Source organism: Macrobrachium nipponense, chromosome 1, assembly GCF_015104395.2.
Source record: "Macrobrachium nipponense isolate FS-2020 chromosome 1, ASM1510439v2, whole genome shotgun sequence".
NCBI classification, from domain to species: domain Eukaryota; kingdom Metazoa; phylum Arthropoda; class Malacostraca; order Decapoda; family Palaemonidae; genus Macrobrachium; species Macrobrachium nipponense.
This window is the reverse complement of record NC_087200.1, coordinates 195,987,833-196,010,385: the sequence shown is the minus strand read 5'-3', so window position 1 is coordinate 196,010,385 and position 22,553 is coordinate 195,987,833. Positions and strand designations below refer to the sequence as shown.

At 39.7% G+C, this 22,553-nt stretch overlaps 1 pseudogene; it reads right to left on the bottom strand.

Moving 5' to 3' along the window:
• Nucleotides 1-6: 6 nt before the first annotated feature.
• LOC135219987 (leucine-rich repeat-containing protein 45-like) overlaps nucleotides 7-22,553 on the bottom strand; it is a 99,675-nt pseudogene continuing 77,128 nt past the window's right edge.

Sequence of the window (22,553 nt, the reverse complement as noted above, 5' to 3'; positions counted from 1 at the left end):
TTTCCACTGTATGTGGGTCTGCTGAATTTACACCTAGTTTGGTGTCATCTGCAAATTTGGCTATCCTGAAAATGAAACAAGACAGAAAGACTAAAAGCATAAAGGAATCAAGTAAACAAAAGCAATTCGTCAAGCTAATAAAGATATTCAATTAGCACTTAACAGAGATGAAGTCATATGAATCCCCCACCCTCAATGTGAATGCTTGTTTCATAAATGAATCGATTGCACTTCCCGACATCGATAACTAATTTACATGTAAACATTAACTACCACTAAAGCCACATAAATGAGAGATAAACCAACAACTCACAAAACATATGTGCAGGATGCCTAGTGTCATATTAAAACCAAAAAATAATTAATATTTGAAAGCATATGCTGTTCAATAAAATGAAATAAAACAATCAGAGCTACACATATTGAAATAGATTCATAATCGATTCAAAATAAAAATAAAAATATACAGTGGTCCCCCCATATTCGCAGGGGATGCATACCAGACTCCCCCGTGAATATTTGGAACCCCTATAAAAATGCTTAAAACTCAAGAAAAACCCACTAAAAATTTTTATACCTGGTTTTTTTAATAGTTTTATCACAAAAGTGCATTTTATGATGAAACAGATAAAAAAAAAAAGGAATTTGTGGATATTTCTCATAGAAAAATACCGCAAGTAGGCGAATTTCCGCGAATAATGGGGGAATGTTCCAGAGAGAAATCCGCAAATGCGTGAGTCCATGAATCCAGAGAACGCGATTATGGGGCTCCACTGTAATGGCAACAGTCAATTAGCACAACCTGACAATCTTCCCTAAATTTTTAATCCTTATATCATCCAATGGAAATTCAAATAAGTTTGTTTATACCCATAACATTAGCTCAAAATCTGAAGAATCCCTATGCTCCAAACATGTAAGAAACCAATTTGAGTGACATGCTTTGGATAACTTACATTCTAACACTCACTTTCCAGTATGATATTATAATAATAATTTACAAATCCAGTCAATTCCATTCAAAACTTCAATACAGATGAATAAGCTAAGAAAAATTTACCTTATTGCAAGACAAATTTCATTTTATGATCTTTTAGGAGACCCCAATGAAATCGGTAAATATGTCACAGATTTCATTACTAATGCTGTAGACAAGTGTATTCCAAGCATTTTTTCCCAATAACAGCTAAAACAAAGTTCAATTGTGGTCCGAGTAATTCTCAGAACGATTAGCCATTATTTAAAAAATTAATTTAATAACAACCTTACAGAACACTGAAACCAATAGTACATAATTAATTATCAGCAAAACTGGAAGGAAGTAGTTAAATTAAGAATTATTTCAAGGAAAAAATATACAGGCAGTCCCCGGTTATTGGCGGGGGTTCCATTCTCGGCGGGGTGCTGATAAGCGAAAACCGCCATCAACAGAAACTCGGTGATTTATGGCACCGATAACCACTTAATGGTGCCCCTGTTAGACATGTTATGGTGCTGTGTGTTTGTAAGGTGTTTTTATGTTGCATGGAACCAGTGGTATTCAGCAACAGGATTTCTGGTAATAGAAGTTCACTCTCGACGTGGTTCGGAAGTCACGTAAAGCCGTTGGTCCCGTTGCTGAATAACCACTGGTTCCATGCAACGTAAAAACACCAGACAAACAAACAAACAAAAAGCAACAGGACCAACGGCTTTATGTGACTTCCAAACCACGTCGAGAGTGAACTCCTATCACCAGAAATACACATTTCTCACCCCTCAGTGGAATGCCTGATAATCAAACTCGCGGCCACCAAAGTGGCACGCCAACACCATATTGACCACGCTACTGAGGCACTGTAACTCTATTAGCGTAACCGGAACTCGGGGTGTTACGGCACCATAAATCGCCAATTTTATAGTGCTAGACAAGCATCATAAAACCGGATTGCCATTAACTGAGTCTGCTGATGACCAATTTATTTGAAAAATTAGCAAATTAAATGCAAAACCACAGCACCATATATAATGAACCATATGGGAGTATCACATACAATTGGAAAAGTAGGATATTTTATCAGTGAACAAAACCTTGATGTATACTTCCAATAACACAAGCAAGAAAACAGTCGGAGTTTATTCTAATTTTAAAACTGCTAAAGATCTGTATTAAAATCAATGGTTACAACTGAAGAATTACAGTTTATCCTTATTCATATAAGAGCACATTCCCAGGTGAAGACTTCAGTTTTGATTTGATTATGCACTTAGTCCAACAAACTAAAATTACTCTAATTCTACAACCAACTTTGGACTGAAACTTTTCAGAGATTGACGGCATACTGTGTTCCCTGTAGGACGTTAGTGCACTGTAGGCATTACTGTGCTTAAGATTCATTTATAGCATCCCTTTGGCCCCTAGTTGCAACACCCTTTCATTCCTTTGACTGTACCTCCGCTCCTATTCTATTTCTCCCCCCCCCCCACCCCCCAACTTTCCACCTTCCTACCAATTGCTTCATAGCGTAACTGCAGTTTTCATCCAGTTACACCTACTAAACCTTTTTACTTTCCATTTCCCTTTAAGCACTGAATAACCTAATAGTTCCCAGTGTTTGGCTTTTGGCCTAAATTTTATAACCTATTTCATTGTTATACCAATAACCAAGGCAAAATGATCCAAAGCAGTTCATCAAATTAAACCAATATCTACTTAAATAATATAAACATCCTAACCAAATGTGGGTCATAGAAAAATTATTTTTTACATCATCCATTACATCACATCACATTTAAAAAATAAATTTGAATGGATACAAATAAATATCACAATAATTTTTTTTACATCCCACAGGAGATATGCTACATTGAAAACACTACAAAAATGTGGTATTTACAACCACCTACCTCTATTTATAAAAAAAATTCGTAACAGACCAAGCTTTTCAGGAGTATAACATTTACACATACAAATACAGGAAAATGGTATATGCCTTCTGCATTACAACTGGTTGATCTTGGCATTAGTTGTACCATGTTCAGCTGCTGCAGTCTGACTTATGTAAAAAAAATAGTGTTTACCAAACACACCAATACACACACAACAGTAAAAAACTGAGATCATAAACCTGATATGTAAGGCAAAATACAAGAAAGAAAATGTCTTCTTGAAAAATTTTGCAAGCATTGTAAAAGGATAACAAATTGTAATAATGATACATATGTGTAGTTCTTACAACCTACTTCTGAGAAATAAATTTTGGGAAAATTATTAACCAATATTATTACAATAATAATTAGGAAAGAGTAAAAAGTGAAACATGGAAATAACTGACAACAATCCTAAATGATTCCAAGCCTGAGAATCTCTGGGAGCAGTTAACCAATAGTAAACCAACAATGCCTCAGTTAACTGCCAGAGGTCTAAAGATTGTAAACACATATGCTAAGCTACATAATTGTCTTCCTTTTCTACTAAAAAAAGGATTGATGCATCACAGATTTGTGCACAATGCAAATATCATCAATTGATGAATTGATGATGAAATTTAAGATAGTACTCCCATGCAGCAGAGATGACATAACTGAGTGATGAATCTTTGGTGGCTTTGCAAGTAAGTAACTTACCAGGAGATATTTTCTACTAGAGAATTACGTTATAAAATTGGAAAATGAAGACTTGATGATTTTACAATCGTTTAGCTAGGTTACTGTCTTACCAAGACTGGCACATCTGGTGTTTTTTATACGATTTTCCTTTGTAGTTCATGTGCATTACACAGACCTGGTGATTTGTTGTGACAAATCATCATGACAAATACTGAAACCCGACAACTGAGTTCTGTACCTTCCAATAATCTATTGTGACAGTTAACACAGTCACAACACAGGTGTCTACACTGCTCCCTAGTCTTGTTCCACCTATTACGGGATTATTGCCTGTACTGGAAATTCTGCTATATAGAATGCAACACTTCATGAGTTGTACTTTAACAGAGGATTTTCACCATCACAATTGTCCCCCGATTCTCTTTTCCTGCAGAGAGCGACAAGATTTCCTGAACAGCAGCACCAATGTGCAGTAGCTATGCATTACTATCAAACTAATCAGTTCCAAAGGTCTTATTCCTCACAATGCTAGACTGTGGTACACTGAGGATGTTAAGCACTGGAACCTCAAAAGTTTAAGCAAAAAGCAATGCACTGCTACCCTACAGCGATTCACCTTGCATATTTGAATAGGGTTCATCTTCTGCAAAAAAATAATCTGTAGAAATCTCAATGCCAAGAACAGGAATAACTTTGTAAACGGTCCACAATAATGTATCGATGGTAGAATGCGAGACTAAAATAAAAATGTATAAAAAGCTTTCAAACCCTATCCTGGGTTCATCTTCAGTCCAACTAAGTAATTATAACAAAATGTGACGAGGTAAACTTCTGAAAAGATGATGTAAAAGATGGATGCTGGTAGTGGTTAACTTCTAAAATGGTCACGCCAACTAGGTCATTTCATCTCCTCTGTTCATATTTTAGGCTACTATCCTACTCAATCTACTGAGGGGCTATTGCGACATTGCATGTAATCCCTCCTCTGGAGGAGTCTTTTAAAATACAGCTACATATGGACTCCCATAGAGGGGGAGGAGAGGCAGAGGCAGCATCAGGCAAAGGAAAAACAGTGCCTAACACAAAAATGTTTAATGAACGTCCCAAGTATGCAATGATTAACCATTAGGTCCTTGTTAACAAACGACTTGTTATTAATGGTAACAAACAACTTGTTACCTTCCAAGGCATCAAGTCATTAGTTAATGAGGGCCCTATGGTTAATGATTACATACTTAGGACGTTTGTTAAAGATTTAACTGTTGGGACAGGCTTTTTTTTTCTTCGTCTGATGCTGCTTCTACCTCACCTCCCCCTCTACAGGTACTTTACAACACCCATCAGTCCGTACCCGTATTCTATGAGACTCCTCCAGAGGGATTAGGTGTCATGTCCCAACAGCCCCTGAGAAGATCAAGTAGGATAGTAGCCAGAAATTCAAAAAGAGGAGATGAAATTACCTAGTTGGGCAGGTGACCATTTCCTTCATTAACGTGACCATTGGAGGAGCTAACCACACCACCTCAGTGGCGTGGTTGGTATGGTGTTGGCGTCCCACCTCGGTGGTAGCGAGTTCGAATCTCGGCCATTCATTGAGGAGTGAGAGAGGTGTATTTCTGGTAATAGAAGTTCACTCTTGACGTGGTTTGGAAGTCACGTAAAGCCGTTGGTCCCGTTGCTGAATAACCACTGGTTCCATGCAACGTAAAAACACCATACAAACAACAAAACACCACCATCCATCCTTTATGTCATCTTTTCAGAAGTTTACCTCATCACATTTTGGCTGCCCTGAAAGCTTTTTATAAATTTTAATAAAGTCTCACATTCTACCATTGATATATCATTGTGGACCTTATACAATATAATAATAATAATATTGTGAAACTGAGAGTCTAATCATACAGCAACTGGAATTCTACATTTCAACTGACGTTGCAAATGCAGCTTCAGCGTTTATTACCCCAGGTTGGCACGAAAAGGAATACACAAACAGTAGCTTGACCATAAAAAACATTCTAAAAAAATAATTTTCCAATTTATAATGGCAGAATCTGCATTAGAATTCCATAATGCAAGAGATATTCCTCTCTAAACCACAGTTATTTCATCTGATTAGCTTTTGTTGGGGATGATGGTGATGTATTGAAATAAGAAACAAATGCAGAGTGCAACATTCCAACTCTACGTTCCTCATCCTCTCGAATTTTCAACAGCTCTTCCTCTCTCTGCTTTACTTCTTGCTTTGCATGTCTTAGTTTATCCTCTAGCTTACGGATGTTGGAATCGTACTCCAGCTGATTCTCGGAGATGGTTCTGTTACAAAAATGTTATCATTACAATAAATGCAACAAGAGTTCTGGTCTCACATAATTTCACCAAGTCAAACGATTATAACGTTGATTTTAAATAAATTAGGAGCACTGAAAGAACATGAATTATTCACTAAGAAAAACTAGAACATACTGATGATTTTAAACATATTAAGAATTCTGAAAGTACATGAAGTACCCTACATCATTCACATGAATAGTTCCTCATATGATACTACATGGACAATAATTCAGAAGCTCCCAATACTATTACTTTGAACAAAACATACAAAATTCAAGGTTTGTAAACACAGAAAGGTTTGCCAATTAACATTGCAACAGAAAGTAGGACTCTCACCTTTGAAGCTTAATCACAGTGCTGTTAAGCTGGGCTGTTTGTTCACGTTCTTGTTTCAGCTCTTCAAGTTGTTCTTTTACCTCCTCCCTCACACGAGATTCGGCAGCCTTTACTTCCAGGGCTTTACCGTCAACAGCCTGAAAAGAAATTACTTTTTATATAAAGGGCCCCAAATCGGAAGATGATTGGATTTGCAAATACAGATACAATAAACTTATTGAGTACATAAACCCAATAGACAAATATTAATATTAACACATAGAAAAACGTTTACCATTGCTAGAACAAAAACCAGGACATGCTCAAACCAATATAAAACAGTCTGCAGAATCTATGAAATATGTAATAACGGAAAAATTTATGACTTTTAGGTATTTTTAGAAGCACATTGGTCCCCCTGTATTCGCAGGGGATGCGTACCAGACACCCCCCCCCTGGAATAGTTAGAACCTGCGAATAGTTGGAACCCTAAAAAAAATGCTTTATAAACCTCCTATTTTGTTGGATAAAACTGAAGAAAAACCCACTACAAATTTTTATACCTGGTTTTTTTAATAGTTTTACCACAAAAAGTGCATTTTATGATGAAACTGATAAAAAAAACCCAGGAATTTGTGGATATTTCTCATAGATAAATACCGTGAATAGCAAATTTTCCATGAATAAAACGGAGAAATGTTCCCAGAGAGAAATCCGCGAATGTATGAGTCCGCAAATCCAGAGAACGCCCCTTTGGCAGAGACGATAAATATAATTCACCACTATGATAAAGTCATTCAGTAAAGTAGCCTTTTGGGTGTGAACTCAGTACTATTATCAACAGATGGTGTTCTAAGAGATGCTAAAGACTGCAATACATACATGGAGTAAAAGGTATCAAAATAACAGGAGGGGCCAATCCTAGAAAAAGTAAAACATTTCCACTACCTTGAGGACTCACTGCAATATGATGTTAGTACCAAGAGGGCAGTAGGAAAAAGTTGCAACAGCATAAATGAAGTTGAAAGAGATTCATGAATGACACGTTAATAAAAACATCCCACTGACAGTAGCAAGAAGAAATGATAATGCAATAGTCACAGGTATGCGCAAAGGAAATGAAGGAGATTAAATTGTGGTCAAATTACAAATGTGAAAGTTAGGGAGAAATGTACTGCTAAACACTAAAAAACAGACATATCTTATGAACTAAGACGAATCTGATATGGGATAAAGTATGAGGACCAGTTAATCACAAAAACAGTAGATAAGGCAGTGGAAGGAAAAAGACCAGTGATAAGGGCCAGAGAAAAATAGGAAAAGAACAAGAATGAGAATGGAATTCAGGTTGTAAGTGCACAAAATAGGCAAGAGTGATGAGTGAAATTATTAATATACTAGGAAGACACTTTGAAGAAATAATAGTGCCAGTTGTCTAAATGTGCAATTAATGAAAAATAAAAAACAATACTCAAGTACTATTTACAAGATCCTTAGAACCCATTAAGAATATATAACACAAAAATGACAAATTTTTAATTAATTTGTATTTTTCATAACTAACAAACCTGAAGTCTTAACATTAGGATAAATCTTTTAGCACCAGCAGGAAACCAGTAAAGTTAACAAAATTGTGTATGCAAGGGACTATTGGCTACTGTGCTTTGACATGAGTTAAGTGGGACCACCCACATACTCCTCGGCAACCCGTGACCACACCAGTTATTCTTCCAACCCAGGTTAATTGTCTGGAGGGGTGGTTAGAGGTGGGCCTTTGTATGTTAAGACCTCAGGTTTGTTAGTTATGAAAAATACAAATTGATTAAAAATTTGTCATTTGTCCATATACAAAACAAACCCTCGGTCTTAATATTAGGATAGACTTACACTTGGTGGGAGGTAAGTATTATTAACCAACTGGAGGTTTGCCACCTTTGATCAATTTCCTGAATACAAAAATTCTAAGAAAAACTGACCACTATTTCAGAATCCAAGATATACACGAATATCATAGATTCAAACTTCTGGATTTCCACATAATGTCACAGTTCATTGCATCTGCGGAAGATAAGAAGTTATCTGTTCTAATAACAAATCAACGTACCTACTTATGCAGGTTTGTTACCATTCCTCTCTGCCTTGCTAAAGAGAGGAATGTCTTGCTACTGATAGGTATCTTACATTAATGACCACTCTAACAGCATGGCTACTTCACTCACATGTATCCTGTCCATTCCAGCTTATGATAATACTCTCTTCTCACTGCCCATAGATAAAGAAAGAGATAGAAAATAGAAAAGAAAAGAGACCAGTTATCTCATTCATTTCACTTCCATACCCTCATCTTAGACAAGATACAAACTGGCCTGCCAGGGGCACTGGATGAGTTTTTTTTAATAAGCACACAGTGTTTTGATGGGACATAACATTTCGTCAGGAACATTATCTACAAAATCTCCCAAAGAAGGTATAGAAATGGAGACAAATCTGTCCTCAATAATTGCTGGATTCTGTGACTTAGCAATGAACTTTGGAATGAATTAAAAAAACTAAAGACTTCCAACCTCTGGTGTGTCTTACATCATATGACAAACCATGAATTTCTCACACAATTTGTCAAGGGGCTAGCAAGGAGACCACTTTAATGGTACATTTTCTATCTGTAGCCTGTCAGAATGGTTCATAGGGAACCTTTGTAAGACTAGACAATAACAGCTAAATCCCAGCTAGGAGATTGAGTTCTCTAGGGTACAGGACTGCTCAAAGCTCTTGATCAATATAAATATTTCCCAAGAAGCAGAAATATCTAGGTCTTTCATCCTTAGCACCATAGCTAGTGCAGCCCTAAAACCCTATATGGCTGACACAGAAAGACTTTTTTCTGTTCTCAGAAATACTAAAAATTTATCTGAATAAAAGATTCGAGTGGAGAAATACCCAATCTATGACACCAATCACAGTACAGTCCACTTTCCCTGGTACACACGTCAACAACTTTCTGATATATCATGACATATGAGACCCTGTTTTTCAAGAAAAGCCTCTTGCTCACAGGAGATACTTGATAGCTGCCACCCATGAAGAGACAGGGACTGCATTGACTAGTAGTAACTCTCCATATGGGGTTGACATAGAATATTTTGCCAAGAAGGTAGCTCTATCGGAAAATCTACCAAAAGAGATAACAATAACAAGTCCAGAAACCATCCCCTGAGGCCATAAAGGAGCGACCATAGTCATCCTGAGATTCTGAGACCTCATCACCTTGTTCAGGACTTGACGGATCAGACAAAACGTAGGAGAAGTATATACATCTATATCAGGGGTGTGCAACCTGCGGCCCTCAAAGGCTTTCATTGTGGCCCTTTCTCCTAAAAATAAATAGGCTATAGTGCAGCCCTCAGAGAGAGAGAGGAGGCAGGAGGAGCCGAGAGAGAGAGAGACGAGAGAGAGAGAGATGAGAGCGAGGACGGAGGAGAGAGGAGAGAGAGATAGAGAGAGAAGAGAGCAAGAGAGAGAGGAGAGAGAGAGAGAGAGAGAGAAGAGCCTCGAACTGAATATTCCAACAACTAATAAATGAAATGTTCTCACTCATCAAAGGCTTCCAGATAAAATTGCATCTGTGGGAGTCCCAAATCAGAAACCAAAACCCAGACCACTTTCCTATGCTGAAAAACCATGACACTAGCAACCCTCAGTATGAGAAGTATGGTGACAAGTTGGCAGTCTTACGAGAGGAATTTTCAGAAAGATTTGGTGACCTCAAGAAACATTCACAAGCCATTGAAGTCTTTGCTTCTCTTTTTTCTGTGGACATGACAGCAATTCCTGAGGACATACAGATGGAAATAATTAAAATACAATGCAATAATGAACTAAGAAAGAAGTTTGATGATAGTTCAATATACCAGTGTTATAAGAAGCATGTATCAGTAACAGTGTATCCCAACCTCTCTGCTCATGTAAGGAAAATGATGGCAGTGTTTGGTAGCACATATGGTAGCCTTTCATTTGCTCATTTATATTAAGGAAAACACTTTTGTTTCAGACAATTCTTATTTTTGTGATCCCAATCTAAATCAAATCAGTAACACTAATTATCTATCTTTATTAGTATAATCTCCCATAATATGTCTTCGATCATAGTAAATAACATGAAATAGTAAGGTTATGTGGCCCTCGATACCAACAGAGTTGTGACTAGTGGCCCTTTGGGAAAAAAAGGTTGCACACCCCTGATCTATATTGTCCCATGGATGTTGCAGGGCGTCCTCTGCCACTGCATCTGTGCCCAGAACTACTGAACAATATATCTCCAGTTTTCTGTCATAACTTGTTGAGAAGAGGTCTATGTACCTGGTCTTCCCCACAAGGTGACCATCCTGTCCACCACCTCCTGATATAAGGACCATACTGTTCCCAGAATCTGTTACTGTCTGCTTAACCTGTCCGCTACCACATTCCTCTTCCCTGAAATGTATCCGTCCCTGATCTCTACTGAGTTGTCCACAGCCCACTGATGTAGCTCTACTGTAAAAGATGTTTACATGTGCCACTACTGTGGTGTTGTCTGACATCAACACTACGGAGCGTATCTTTACCCTCTCCTGAAACTCCTGAAGGGCTAGGAATGCTGCTTTCAGCTCCAACACATTTAGGTGGAGTTGTTTGTCTTGCTGATTCCAGTTTCCTGAAATTGTTAGATCCTACAGATGAGTGCCCCATTCTTCAGCTGACACATCCGAAAACAGATCTGGAGTTGTTTCCTTAGAGACACCCCTACCATAAGATGGCTGTTGTCCGTGTCCATCCACCACAGTAGATCGTTTCTCACCTCTGTTGATGGTGGGATCTGCATGTATAGATGATCTATTGCTGGAAACCAAACCTCCATTGCAAAGATTGTAGATGTATCCTTCTGTGAGGAACCACCTTCTCCAGCAAAGTTAGAATGCCCAGAACTACCTGCCACTGCTTCACTGGCTGTGTTTTCCTCGACAGAAAGGTACTCAACACATTCTTGCATTTTGCTATTCTCTGATCTGATGGAAAAGCTTTGGCCTTTATTGTATCTTTAATCATCACCAAATACAAAATCCTTTGACTGGGATCCAGATTCGACTTCTTCCAATTTATCACAAAATTGAAGAAGTCATTCTCTGTCCAAAAGTAACTTCTCCCTGGAATTTGCTATGGCCAGCCAATCATCCAGGTACCTTAGAAATCTGATCCCTTGACCATGAGCCCACGTCGACTAAAGAGCGAATACTCTTGTAAACACTTGAGGGAATGTTTTCTGTCCGAAACATAGCACACTGAATTGAAAAATTTTCTCTGCAAGACTGAATCGAAGAAACCTCCTGGACAAATGATGGATTGGAATCTGGAAGTATGCATCTTTCAAGTATATGGCAAGCATAACTATCTTCACTACCACAACTATTATTATTAAATAAATAAATAACAATGCCCATGCAGTAGCTCAACTCGAGGAAAAATGATAGCACTCTGGCTAGGAAACTCTTTTGACAAGAATGAGGAAACACAATGTGTTTAAGCCTGGAAAAGTCATAAGTAAAGTTATTAGCATAAATATACTTCTCTTAACCTGGTCCTTATTCAAAATACAAAATATTTTATATGATGTCACATCTCTACTTTTTTATTTATTTTTTTATTTATGCCCATTCCACCTGAATTCCTAACTGGTCTCAGTCTTTGTCTATTCCCTCTATACCTTCATGTCCTGTCTTCCTAAAGGTCATTGTCCTGCTACTCTAAATCTACTGCTTTTCTGACTAACTGTACCTTATTCCTTCTCATCACAAGTCCAAACCACCTCTATCTTTGATATCTCTTCACCTCTCTTCACCACTTTCTCAACAGATCCTGGCTATGAATCTTAACATTCTAGCACAAGTTTCAAAATCTCACCCATGTTTTGCCAGTGTCCACATTTCTGCCTTGTGCACACAATGTAAGTATTTTTTTCTGTCTACTAATGGGATATTTTTATCTAGCAATAGTTAGGCATTATCTATTCACTTCATCCGGGCTGCTGTTGCTCTTTTTCATACTGCCCCCCACAATATACTCTTCATAGTCTAGTGTGTCCCCAAGGAAAAAGAAATGTTCTATAACTTCTAAGACCTGTCCTTTTACCACAAGATGGTCCGCTACCTCTATCTCTCGGCCACAACATCCATAACAACTTTCCAAGATGTAGCTTTTCCTTTGCTCAATTTCCAGCCGCCAAAAGTTTTTGGCTCCTAATTCACTAACTCCTCTTTGGCACACTATCAAGACAAGTAGATTTCTAAGGTTACCAGCTTCTTCTTTCTTAAGTTGATGGCAAATGTGTGACACATCCTAATCTGAAGACTTGCCATTTACAAACATCTCTTTTTACTTGACATAGGTGGCCTGGGTACTCAAACCTTATATAAGCCTATTAGAGGGTTCCAATTATGGACTCCCCTAGAACATGACCTAGTGCCAGCACAAGGTTAGCTTAATATTAAAGTAACATTAGAAGTTAGGTTTCAACTCAAGCAGTTCCCAAGTTCTGCATTAAGAAAATTAAGGAACTCACAAACACTCAGGGGCATTCAGCAACTTGTCATCCTTTCCAAATAGCAATTACCACAGTTGTGGTCAGACAAAATATTCTTAAATAATGCAAAACAAGCTTTTACATACAAAACTAGTAATCATACGACTGTCCTACTCCCAAAACTATGGCTCGCTTTCGCACACTCCATTTTCATGAAAAACTGAGGCAGTTAGAAGATACTTACCTGACACCCAACAATGTTCATGAACAGTATGTATAGCTTATTCTTCTTTTTGTCAACCAAGAAACTAGTGAGCCTGAGGACTCACTGACTGAGAAATAAGGCATATAGTATATGACTGAAAGGTTGGTTTGTATGAAAAAAAATTTTTTATTGTAAAACCATAATAGTCTATTTGTGTGAGAAAGTTTTTTAGGGCAAAATCCCATACTTACTGCTTGAAGCTCAGCTAGCTGATTGGTAAGAGAATGTATCTGAGAGTTCAGCTTTGCATTAGCAGATGTGAGTGATGTGTTCGAAGCTATCTGAACTCGAAGGCGTTCTTCTGCATCGTTTCGACTCTCTTCCATAGCATGAAGACGTTCTTCCATCCCACGCATCACAGATGCCTGTCGAATTAAGTTTTTAAACATATTACATGACTCTTTGGATACATAATGTCCCCAATTACTGTTCCAATATACATCACTGGGCAGGCAGAATAAGAAGTGGAAATTAAATACACTGTATGCAAAGTAAGATTGAATATTAACTAATATAATCTGACTTAATAAATGAACAAGAAACATGGTATGACAGTGAAACTATATATGCAAGGTTTTGTAGACTTGAGAACAAACTTTAAGAAGAATATAAGAGTCAGATGGCAGGATAGGGAGAAAAACTATACCATGAGGGAAACTATGATGAAAAAAGTTGCAAATTACTTGGACATGTCCTTTGCACCACTCCAGAGGATGTTACATGAATAGTACTTGGATGAGAACTAAAAAAGAGAAGGGTGAAGATGAGCAGAGATTAGTGGAAGTAGGAGCACAGGAAAGACATGAGTGGCAGAATTTCATCACACAGTGCTGGAGGCAGAGGTGATGCATATGATGGACAATATACTTAGTGACAGGTTTAAAATCTTCAAGGAAAGATATATTAAAAATAAAAAGATTAAGCTTAGAAATACATCAAACATAATTCCATACTGGGTTCATAAATTTGAGAAAGATGTTTTAATAGCTTACATGCTCAGCCTTCAACTGCTGCCGTACAGCTACCAGCTGTGCTTGAGCTGTAGTACGGTCAGTAGAAATCTGAACCCTTAAACCAGATACTTCTCCCTCTGCCTCATTCCGTCTTGCATCCAAATTACTTAATCTGTCTCGTAACTCAGCCTGTAAGGAAATAAGAATCAATATTACTCGTCTTATTGGAATTTAAAATTTAGGTCAAAGGCAAAGCACTGGGACCTATGAGGTCACTCAGCACTTAGAATAACGTTGAAACAATTGTTAGGAGAAAGATAATATGAACAGAGGTACACTAAAAGGAATGGAAGGGGTTGAAGCCAGGGTATTCACCACTATATACGTTTTCAGGAATGGAACATCACAAATACATCTCTATTACATACTTCTACAGTAAAACTCACCTCCACCTGTTGATGATCGTTTCTCATGCGCTGTAGTTCAGAATTATGTTGTAGATCAAGATTTCTCAGAGCCTCTTTGTGCTTGGCAGTTTCTATTGCAACCAGTTCTGAAAAATAATTTTGTTTAATCTACTGAGCTGAGGCTTAAATAGAAAAGATAAATGTAATATGTGAAAGCACCACTTTGTAGCCTATAGAATTAACCTTTGATCAAGAACACTGACAACATACCAACATTAAACAACAAAGAAGACTGGGGTCTATAGACTTTGAAGTTTATATGAGATGTCCTAGCAGTTCATTCATTCCCAAATATAAAAGTTTACAGAAAACCAATGCAGTCAAACTCTTATATTCATGCATTTTCAAATTAAGCCACTAACTTAAAACTAAATGTCAGAAACATGTTTGTGGGCACATAAACTCCGTGATATATTTTGTTGAAAAAATAAATACTATAAGAATTATCATTAGGAACTAAAGATATGGCGCAAGAAAAACATTTTAAAAGATATGGCGCAAGAAAAACATTTTAAAACTGTAATAACACATTCTTTTAAACAAGAAAATAAAACATTTTTGGTTCAACCTCAAAACAGTCAAAAAGACCAATTCATGACAAGTTGCCTCAGCTTAATTTATTTCTGGTGATTAGCAATTAATTTCTCGATATAATGTGGTTTGGATCCCACAATAAACTGTAGGCCCCATTGCTAGGTAACCAATTGGTTCCTAGCCACATAAAAACATCTAATCCTTGAGCCAGCCCTAGGAGAGCTGTTAATCAGCTCAGTGGTCTGGTTAAACTAAGATATACTTAACATAGCTGTATAGGAGAAACTAAAGACTCAGGAAAGATCAACATACAGTTGCTGTCAGGAGAGGCAACATAAAGAGTGCAATCTTTCAACATATGCAAACAGAAAACAATGCCATTCATTTCAATGAAACCAATGCGGTCACCGATACAATGAATACCGAAAAAATAAAGATATTATAGGCCACCATCATTCAAAATTCTCATGTATGTAATATTTAACAAAGTAACTTTAGTTTGGATAACCTTACAAATCAAATTAACAATGCATACAATATTTGCAACTTTTACATTCCATAACTGCATTTAATATCATATTTTCTTTATAATAATTCACAAAAATATATAGATGTTTATATTTTTCAAATATTTTACAAGTTGATCTGACTTTTCAGTAATAACAGAAGTTGAAGAACATGTTTTAAACTGCAGGTGCTGGCTCTGAATTGTTTACTTCAAAGTACTTATGGTTTTGCCTATTAAATATCCTTCTGTTTTCATTTGCTCTCTTTATCATTTCAAGTGTTTAGTGGGATTCCTTTATTACAAATAAAATAAAAAACACAGGAAGCGAGTTTACCATCTTTATATATCTTACCCACAATGAGAAAACCACAGGGATACAATTTTAAACTAAATGTAACTATGATTTGACAAACAACTTGCTCACACTACCCTGTATGTACTAACCACTACAATAAAGCCAGGGACAAGGAAGGCATTACCAGGAACTGAACACAGAACCAAAGACATGAAGCACAAAGTAGCATTTTGTGACAGTAAGTAGGTTTCTCCAGTATTAAAGATACTACCTTGTAAAAATGACTTGAGATTACTTTCATTTTGTCAAAACTTGTCTATCATGTGATACTCTTTAGTAGAAACTGTGGTATATATGAAGTAAGGGGTTTGTACCAATGAATACTGAGATAAAATATCTGATAACTGATGAACAGATTTTTAAGTCAGATTATTAAGTCAGTCAGAAATAAGAGTGTACTATGCTCATAAAACCACGTCCTCACACAAAAGTCACCAACCAAGCAGTAGAAAGAGAAAGAAGTCCCCAAAAATGACAAATTTTTATTCAATTTGTATTTTTCATAGACATCTTAGATTAGTACCCTTTTACAACTGATATGCCCCCTATAATACTTTTAACAATGATTTACTCAATGTAAACAGCAAAATACAATTTTATGAATAGGACTTACCTGGCAGTTATATATATAGCTATAGTCTCTATCGGTCCGGCAGATTTTTCAAAACTCGCGGCAACCGCCGAGTGGTAGGTGTTCGGTTAGGTGGTTAACAACCCTTACAGGGTGGTACTTGGAATCATTCCCGTTTTCTTTTCCTCAGATCATCTCTGCCGGTTGGACTGACAACATCGTTGCTAGTCCGCCGTCGGGTTTTTCGCTCGCTTCCCTGTGTCGCTGTATTTCTACTGATAATTGGTGACGTATTCTGTGGATTGGCAATCGCTTTTGTGGCTTATTCTTTGGATTATTCTTTTGATTGTTCTTTGGTTACGATGTCTCAGAAACATTTTCGAGTGTGTGTGAATGAGGAATGTAAGGTGAGATTGCCGAAAGCTTCGGTGGATCCTCACACTGTTTGTTTGGGGTGCAGGGGGTTTGAATGTGCTCTAGATAAAAGATGTAAAGAATGCGAGGTTTTGGATGAAAATCAATGGATGGAGATGAAACGCTATGTGCATAGATTAGAATTAGATAAAGTAAGGAGGGCTTTTAAATCTAAATCTAGGTCTGTGAGTGATGTTAGTATAGACCTTTCTTATAATCCCTCAACTCCTTTAGAAGTAGAACCTGCTCCTGAGACAGGACCTGTAACTACTTTGGATGACCCTCAGTACGTCAGGATGGCGGCTGAGATGAAGGACCTTAAGGAACAACTTGCAGCCTTGAAGGAAGGTAAGAATGCAGGTGAAATTAGAGATAGTGCTTGTGAAAATGCAGTGGAGGTGGCGACTGATCGATCCTGTCACGCCCCTAGGTCTAGACCTCTAACAAGCTCCCAAGACCAAGGGAGAAGGTACGTCGACGACCGTAAGGGGGTGAGAGGAACGTATCCTCGGTCAGCCGTCGCCTCAAGCAGTCCTGTTGCGTTTTCCCAGGCTGCTTATGACCGCCATCGAAATGGCGTGTCAGACGTGGTAGTGTCTTCTCCGAGCCCCTCTCCAAGACGCAGATGGCAGTATGAGGAGTCGACGCCGACCAAGAGAAGGTGGATGCAGCAAGCTGACCAGACTCGTAATCGCTCTCCCCTTTCTAGTAGATGGAGTAGCCCAGAACCGTTTCCTTCCGACGACGATTGGAACGCCTCTCCAGCGAAAAGGTCAAAACCTAGAGCGGATGATTCCCCGCAGCACGCACGGAGGGAGGAGAGATCTCCTCTTCCTTCAGGTTACGGAGAACTTTGAAGACAGCCTTCTCCTGCTTCCAGCATGGCTCGGCAGCCTTCTCCTTCGGAACCGCAAGACCCAACAGCGGTAGCGAAATCTTTCATGACTGTCATGCAAGAACAACTGGCTTCGTTAGTGAAAGCTTTTAGCTGCCCTCCCCCCCAGTCGGGCAGACGTAAGGACGACAATTTGCCAGTGAAGAGATCAAGGGAGGAAGCTCCTGCAGAGGTTTCTGCAGTGGGTAAGAAGGAACGGAGTTCCTCTCCCTTTCGGGACTACAGACAGCACCGTTCGCGCGATGAGAGGAAGTTACGTCACTCTTCGCCCAGGGAACCACCCCTCTCTCGGCACCGTGAAGTTCCTGGCTCTGTTCAGGCTTCTTCTCCCGACTCTCGACGCCGCGATACGCCAAGCTCTCGTCGCCTCGCCTCTCCATCCTCTAGACATAAGGAATTCTCTTCCTCTCGCCGAGATAGTGATTCTTTCGCTCGACACGGGAATTTGGATGAACAAGAAACCTCCGACTTAGTTCCTTCAACTCAAAGGAATAAGGAGTTGGAAGGAATTCTGGATTTAGAAGAGATATCAGAGGACGAAGATAAACCTGCTAATGCGGCTGCGGACTATAAGGTTCTCTCTCGCTCCCTTCTTGAGCTGTATGGAGAGGAGTTTAAACCGGCTGCTCCTCGTTCTCCTCAGTCGCAGTTCATTAGGAAGAAATCGCAGAAGCAGTCAGCCTTCATCAAGATGAAGCTGTCGATTTCAGCAAAGAAGGCTCTGGCAAGGATCGAGGACTGGCTTAAAGAACGGAGGAAAGCAGTGAAGTCCACCTTCTCGTTTCCTCCAGCTAAGCTTGCCTCTAAGCGGGGAATGTGGTGCGAGGACTGGAGAGCTCTTTGGCCTGGGGGGAGTACCTGCCTCCTCCCTCCCAGGGGGACTTCTCCGGAATTGTAGACTCTTCTAGGAGACATGCCCTCAATTCCACTAAGGTGATGTGGTCCATGACGGAACTAGACCACCTCATCAAAGGAATATTTAGGTCTTTCGAGGTGTTCAGCTTCTTAGACTGGGCTCTTGGTGCTCTGGCCAGGAAAGCAGAACCCATACAAGCCACAGGAATGGAAGACCTAACCAGTATTATGGCCTGTATGGATAAGGCTCTTAGAGATGGAGCAAACGAGATGGCTTCCCTGTTTACTGCGGGGGTTCTGAAGAAGAGGGCTCTGCTATGCTCCTTCACGACCAAAGGGGTTACGGTCGCACAGAAGGCAGAACTCCTATACGCCCCTCTCTCGGAACATCTGTTTCCTTAGTCTCTGGTCAGGGACATTGCCCATTCTCTAACGCAGAAGGCTACACGAGATCTTCTGACGCGCTCCGCAAGGAAGGGTCTACCGGGGAATCCGTCATCTTCAAAGAAGGAGGAGAAGGTTCTGCAGCCCTTTCGAGGTAGAGCTCCAACCAGGACGGACTTCAGAGGAAGAAGACAGGAGACGGGCGGTAGAGCGAACAGGAGGACGTTCAGAGCCCGCACTAGAAAGTGAAACACAGGTCCTCCAGACAGCAGTAGGAGCAAGGCTGTCATACTTTTGGCAGGCCTGGAAGAAAAGGGGGGGCGGACACCTGGTCCCTCTCAGTCATCAGGGAGGGTTACAAGATCCCTCTCTTGAGAAATGATATTGTTAAGATACAATAAAGTTTTGTACATACTTACCTGGCAGATTATATACTTAGCTGATATATACTTAGCTATAGACTCGGTCGTCCCGACAGAATTTCAAAACTCGCGGCAACACGCGACAGGTAGGTCAGGTGATCCACCATCCCGCCCCCGCTGGGTGGGCGGGTCTGGAACTATTCCCGTTTTCTAAGCCATAATTTCTCTTTCCACCTGTCTCCTGAGGGGAGGCTGGGTGGGCCATTAATCGTATATATCTGCCAGGTAAGTATGTACAAAACTTTATTGTATCTTAACAATATCATTTTTGTACAAGTAACTTACCCAGCAGATATATACTTAGCTGATTGGCACCCTTGGTGGCGGGCAAGAGACAGCTAAAAACAAAATAATACTTAAACTAAATACATTAAAAAACAAAAAACAGAAAAAACAACCTATGTTCTTGGATAACATAATCCATAGTTCCTACCTTATTGGGCTGAAGACTTCATGACTACTGTCCGATGAGTCTGCTTGCCTCAAGAGTTTCAACGAGGAATGAACCTATGGTTGAATAACTCTTTGGATCGTGTCAATGGGGGCTAGCCCGCTTACGCGACAGAGCCTATACTGGTCGTACCAATGGGGGCTGACCCACTTACATGGTAGAGCCTTGACCTTTTGTCATATCAATGGAGATCGGGCGCCCTCCTTACATGGACAGAGTTAAGGTTATTAAACAAATCACAAAGAGCACTGAAGCCAATCCCGATCACCTGACCATGTTAGTATTGTTACAATCTACATGAATTGTAAGAGGGTCCCTATTCCCTCTGACAATTAACCAATAAAAACAACCACCAATAAACAGTAAATTAAGCCTTAAACTAAATAGGAAGGATTAGCCTCAGCCCCTTCTCCCAGCACTGAATTCGCCGAAACATACGCTCCCAGAGCAAAGCACTTTCGTACGAAATTTTAACGTCTCTTAGGTAATTCGAGGCGAACACCGAATTACATCTCCAAAATGTCCCGACTCTATAAGAGTCTGAAGAGACCATGTTTTGTGAAATGCCATAGATGTAGCTATGGCTCTCACTTCATGAGCTCTCACTCTGAGAACCGTTGAGATGCTCTTCTTCGCATTTAAGGTGAGCTTCCCTTATTACATCTTTTATGAAGAATGTAAGGGCGTTCTTAGAATCTCTCTTTTCGGATCTCTTACAGAGCACCAAAGACTTTCTTCTGTACCTTTCAGCAACTTCTTCTTCTCCAGGTAGAACTTGAGTCCCTGACTGGCCCACAACAAAGTCCTTTCTAGTTCTCTCCCTGTTAATGAAGATAGTCCTTTTATCTCAAGCTTCTTGGCCAAGGCTTTGAGGGATTTTCATTTTTCGCTAGAAAAAAAAAAATGGTTTAAAGGAGCAAATCGCTGAATCTTCTTAAACCCCACTTTACCTTCCAAAGCTTGCAACTCGCTAATTCTCTTGGCTGTTGCTAAACGCAAAAAGGAAATAATGACTTTCTCGTTAAGTCTCTAAACGAAGCTGCGTGAGACGGTACAAATTTTTTACCGACATTAGGAACTTGAGGACCACATCCAAGTTCCAGCTAGGCTTCTTGATTACATGTTTCTTTCGTGGTCTCAAAAGACCTTATAAGGTCATGAAGATCTTTATTATTTGTCAGATCTATTCCTCTATTGTCGAAAACTGAGGCCAGCATACTTCTGTAACCCTTCACTGTTGAAACTGCCAGGTTACAGTCTTTTCTCAAATATAGGAGAAAAATCTGCGATTTCAGTTACAGAGGTACTGGAGGAGGATATTTTCTTTCCCTTACACCATCTTCTAAACAACTCCCACTTCGACTGATATACTTTAGAAGTGGAGACTCTTCTGGCTCTTGCAATAGCCTTCGCCACTTCTCGTGAAAAGCCCCTTGCTCTGACAAGTCCTTCGACAGTCTGAAGGCGGTCAGACTTAGAGAGGAGTTTTTTTGTGAAACCTGTCGAAGTGGGGTTTGTTTGAGAAGATCGTTCCTTAGTGGAAGCGATCTTGGAAAATCCACTAACCACTCCAGCACCTCTGTGAACCAATCGAGAGCCGGCCAGAAGGGAGCGATGAGGGTCATTCTTGTTCCTTCCGAGCAAGCGAACTTCCTCAATACTTCTCCTACTAATCTTGAAAGGATGGGAAGGCGTAGCGTCCAAGCCCGTCCAATCTAGGCCGCAAAAGCTGTCTACTGCTACTGCTTGAGGATCCGAGATCGGGGAGCAATAGGTTTTCTAATCTGTGATTCTTGTTGGTCGCGAACAGGTCTATATTGGGCCTTCCCCACAGAATGCCAAAGTTGTTGGCAAATCTGAGGATTGAGAGTCCATTTCCGTGGGTAGGGACTTGTTCTTTTCTGCTTAACAGATCTGCCCGGACATTTTTCTCTCCCTGCACAAACCTTGTGAGGAGAGATCTTCCTTTCCTGTGCCCAAATCAGCAGATCCTTTGCTGATTCGTACAGGGAAAAGGAATGCGTCCCCCCTTGTTTCTTTATATAAGCTGAGGCTGTTTGTGTTGTCCGAGTGAATCTGAATCCCCAGACCTGAGACCTGTTCCTCAAAATGAACCAAAGCTAGATGAATGGCTGTTAGCTCTTTCTTGTTTATGTGCCAGGACACTTGTTCTCTTTTCCCAAGTGCCTGACACTTCTTGCGAACCTAGGGTCGCTCCCCACCCTGAATCTGTAGGCGTCTGCAAACAACGCTAGGCGAGGGTTCTGTAAGCGAAAGGGAGATTCCCTTGCTTAGTTTCTGTGGGATCTAACCACCAACGGATATTCTCCTTGATCCGTTTCGAGATTGGAAATGTATCTCCTAGATTGTTGGACTTCCAATCCCACTTCGCCTTCAGATAAAATTGAAGGGGTCGTAGGTGAAGTCTTCCTAAGGAAACGAACTGTTCCATCGAGGAGAGGGTCCCCCAGCAAGCTCATCCATTCCCTCGCGGAACAATGTTTCTTTCTTAAGAAGACTGACACCTTTTCTAAGCAGCGTTCTCTCCTTTCCTGCGAAGGATACGCTAGAAAAACCCGAGAAATGAAAACTCCCGAGAACCATCTGAATCCCCAGATAGACAATACTTTGCTGGGGAGTCAGCATGGATTTCTCGTGATTTACTAAAAGTCCTAAGGACTTTGTCAAC